Below are 4,522 nucleotides of genomic sequence, written 5' to 3' on the forward strand. Positions count from 1 at the left end.
GGAAAAATTTTTTTCGTCAAAAATCCTTTTTCCCAAATTTTGGGGGTTTTGAAAAAAAAATTTTAAATTTGGCCCCCCTTTTTTTTTACTTTTTTTCCCCGGGGGGAAAACCCCAAAAAAATTTTTAAAAAACGAAAAAGAAAAAAAAACATTTTAAAAAATTTTTTAAAAAATCGGGGGGAAAATTTTTAAAAAAAAAGGGGCAAATTAATTTTTTAGGGGTTGTTTTTAAAAATTTTTAAAATTCATCCCGGAAAAATTTTGACACATTTTTGGGTTTTTCCCGAAATTTTAATTTTTTTTGAAACCCCTTTTAAAATTTTTTTAAAAACTTTTTTAAAAATAAAAAACATTTTTTTTCTTTAAAGGGGAAAGGGGGGGAAAAAATTTTTTAAAAATTTTTTGTGTTAAAAAAAATTTTAAAAAGGGGTTTTTTTTTTCCAAAAAAATGAATGGCCCCCTTTCACCCCAAAAGGGGGTTTTGCTTTTGGGCCCCCCCCCTTTTTTTTTAAAAAAAAGGGGAAATTAAAAAAAATTTAACCCCGAAAAAAAACCCCCATGTTAAAAAAAAATTTTAAAACCCCAAATTTTTTTAAAAATTTTTTTTAAAATTGTTTTGAAATCCAAAACCAATTGGGTTTCCCCCGGGTTTTTATTTGCGTTTTTGAAAAAATTTTACTAAAAAGGGTGAAAAAATTTTTTTGAACATTTGTTTCTAAAATCCTTCAAAAACCCCCTAAAAAAAAATTTAAAAATTAAAAACCCCCCCCACCCCCCCTTTAAAAAATTTTTTTATTTTTTTTTAAAAAAAATTTTTTTAAAATTTGGGTAAACCCCCCGCCAATTTTTTCTTATAAAGAATTTAATTTAAAAATTGGGGATGGTTTTTTGGGGAATTGGAAAAAACAGGAAATTATGGGGTAATAACCAAAAAGGGTTTTTGTTTTTCAAGTAAAAAAAACTTCATTTAAAATAATAAAAAAAATTAAAAAATTTTTTCCCCCCAACTTTAAAATCCCTTATTTAAAATTAATTTTTAAAAAAAAATCCCCTTTTTTAAAAATTTTTTTTTTTACGGCCCCTTTTTTAAAAAACAACCCCCAAAATTGAAAGTAGTTTTTTAAAACTTTACCAAAATGTAAAAAACCCCCGTTTTTAATTGAAAAAATTTAAAAAATTGCTGAAAAAATTTTAAAATTTTTTTTTTCCAAGGGGAAAAAAAAATTTTTTTAAAAATATTACTAAACGGGGGGAAAACCCCTTTTAAATTTTTAAAAAACTTAAAAAACGTTTTTTTTAAAATTTTTTAAAAATTGGAAATTAAAAATTATAGTTTTTTTTAAATTTTTTTTACAAGGTTTAAAATAAAAAAAATTTTTTAAAAAGAATTTGGGGTTTTTGGTTTTAAAAAAGAATTTGGGTAAAAGGGGGTTTAAAAATTTTAAATTTTTATTAAAAAATTTTTCAAGTAAAAAAACACAAATAACCAATTTTTAAAAGTAAAAATCTTAATTTTTTTTTTGTTGAAAGTTTCCTTTTTTGGGGGAAAAATTTTTTATAATTTTTTTTTGGGTTTCGGTTTAAAAGGGGGCGCCCCCCCCCCCCCTTTAAAAATTTTTTTTAAAAAAGAACCCCCCCTTTTTTAAAAAGAAGGGGCCCCTATTTAAATTTTTAAAAATTTTTTTGGGAAAAATTAAAATTTTAAACAAATATAAAAAGAAAAATTTTTTTTTTTTTAAATTTAAAACCCCAAAAAATAATTTTTTAAAATGAAAAATTTGAATTTGGGGGAATTTACAAAAAATTGCCATTTTTTTCCCCGGGTTTTTATTGAGGTTTGTTTTTAAAACCTTTCCCTTAAAATTTTAAAAATTTTTTTGTCTGTTTTCCCAAAGGGGGAAAAAAACGGTTTTTTCCCGATTGTTTAAAACTAAAAATTTTTTTAAAAGATGAAATTTTAAGGCAAAAAAACAAAATTAATTGGGAAGGGGTTTTTTTAAAAATTACAACCCCACCCCCCCCCGCTTTAAGGGGAAATTTCCAAAACCCCCCCAAACCCCCGGGGAATTTTTTTTCAAAAATCCCCCCCCCAAATTTGGCAAAAAAGGAAGACATCGGCTCAAAAAAGGTGTTGAAAGAAAAAATTTTTTTAAAGGGGATAAAAAGGTTTTTTTAAAAAAAAAAAAGAAAGGCTTTTAAAACCCAAAAAGTAATTTGCAACATTCCTTTTTAAAATTTTAAAAAAAAAAAAATTTTAAAAAAAAACTTTTTTTAAAAGGGGTTTTTTTTTGAATGTTAAATTTTTGGGAAAATTTTGCAAAAAGGGAAGGGGCCCAAAAAATAAAAATTTTTCGAAAAAAAACCCCAAAAAAATCCTCAAATTTTAAAATTCCCCAAAAAATTTTAAAATTTTTTTATTAAAAAAAATTTTTAACAAAAAAAAAAAAATTTTAAACTAAAATTAAAAAAATTATTTTTATTTTACCAAAAATTTTTTGGGAAAAAAAAGGGGGGGGGGCCCGGGGGCCCCCTTTAACCCCCCCCTGGGTTTTTGGCCCCTTTGGGTTTTTTATAACCTAATTATTTTAAAATTTTTTTTCCCCCCTTTATTTTTAAAAAAACAAAAAAGTAAATTTAAAATTTTTAAAATTTTAAAACTGTTTTAAAAAGGAAAATTTTTAAAATTTGTCCGTAAGAAAAATTTTAAAAAAATTTTAAATTAAAAAGTGATGAAAAAATTTTAAAAAATGTGTTTAAAAGGGGCCTTTTAAAAATTTTTCCCCCTTTTCCCCAAAAAAAATTTTTTTTCTTTTTACATTTTTTAAAAAATTTGGGTTAAAAGGGGGGTTTTATTTGGGGTTTTTCGAAAATTTTAATTTTTTAAAAAAAAAGCGGGGGGTTTTAAAAAAAGTTTTAATTTTAAAAAAAAAAAATTTCCCTTTTAAAAAATGTTTCAAGAAATTTAACCCCCAAAAAATTTTAAAGGGGGCTGAAAAATGTTTATTTTTCCCCATGGGAGGAAATTTTTTTCCCCCAAAACTTTCCCCTTTTTTTTTCAGGCCTTTTCAAATGACATTCCCCCTTTAAACCCTTTTTAAAAAATTTAAAAGGGGGGGGGGGAAATTTGGGGTTTTCCCGGAAAAAATTTTTCCCGGGTTCCCCCTAAATTTCAACATTTAAAATTTTTTTTCCAAAATTTTGGTTTTTAAAAAAAAAAACTTTAAAAAAAAGGGAGAAAAAAAAAACCCCTTAAAACCCTTTTTAACCCCCAAAAAAAGGCTTTTGTGGGTTTTTAAAAAAAAAGTGAAAAATTTTTAATTAAAAACGTTTAAAAAAAAACATTTGGTTTTTTTAAAAAAATAAAAAGGTTTTTTAAAAATTTTCCCAAAGGGGCCAAAAAAATAAAAAAAAAATTTTTTTTAGGGGGGAAAATTTTTTGGAATTTTCCCCGGGGGCTCCCCTTTTACCTTTCTTAAAATTTTTAACATTAAAACCGTTTTTTGGGGTTAACCCCTTACCCCCCAAAAAAAGGGTTTTGTTGAGGGGCCCCAAAAAAAAAGGGCTCCCCCGGGGGAAAGAAGAAAAAAAAAAAAAAAAGAAAAACCTGGGCCCTTCCCTTTTTAAAAAGACTAGGGGGAAATTTTAAGGAATCCAGTTTGCCCACATCCCCAAAATTTTAGATTTTTTTACGTAAAAAGAATTGAAAATGGAAGGGTAAACTCAACATTGGGGAAAAAGCTTAAATTTTTTTTTTTCGATTTATTTAAAATTTTTTAAAAATTTTTAAAAGGGCAAAAATAATTTTAAATAAACAAAAATTTTTTAAGAAATTTTTGGCTTTTAAAAAAAATTTAAAAAAAAAAAAAGTTTTTTTTGGCAAATTTTCAACAATAGAGTGATAAGCATAACAAAAACAGCAACATCGCTGATAAAATATTAAGTTACGACTAATGCGCCAACAAATGTACTAAAATCACAAAAACAATCATATATCTAACAAAATTTACAGAACTAACCAACCACAACTAAACAAAATCAGACGGTAATTCTCAACACTGATGAAAGGCGTATTAAACATTGTGCAAAAATATATCCAACAGTAAAATAAATAAAAATAAATAATATTAACAAAACCAACAAATAACTCTATAATAAATGGACTAGACAGTGCCTCAGCAATTATAAAAAGAACAAAAAAAGTATAGCTACTAAAATACGATGCAATTATGAATTCGAATTGCAGTACAGTGTTTCTACTCTACAGAAATTATATTCTGCCAAATTTTGTGTTTTATTTTCCGTAAATTGTAAAATGCCGGAAATCTGAAAATAATCAAAGACGTTTCTTAGAAAAATTTTTTATTTAGTTTATTCATAAGTTGCAATTATTTATTAGATTCAGTACAGTGCTTGTACTAATATACAGAATATACTATGCTATATCTTGTGTTGTTTTTCCAGTAAATTGTAAAATGACGAAAACCTGAAAAATAATCAAGACGTTTCTTTAGAAAACTTTTTT

The sequence above is a fragment of the Homalodisca vitripennis genome, unplaced genomic scaffold (genome assembly GCF_021130785.1).
Source record: "Homalodisca vitripennis isolate AUS2020 unplaced genomic scaffold, UT_GWSS_2.1 ScUCBcl_2602;HRSCAF=7533, whole genome shotgun sequence".
In the NCBI taxonomy this organism is placed as follows: Eukaryota; Metazoa; Arthropoda; class Insecta; order Hemiptera; family Cicadellidae; genus Homalodisca; species Homalodisca vitripennis.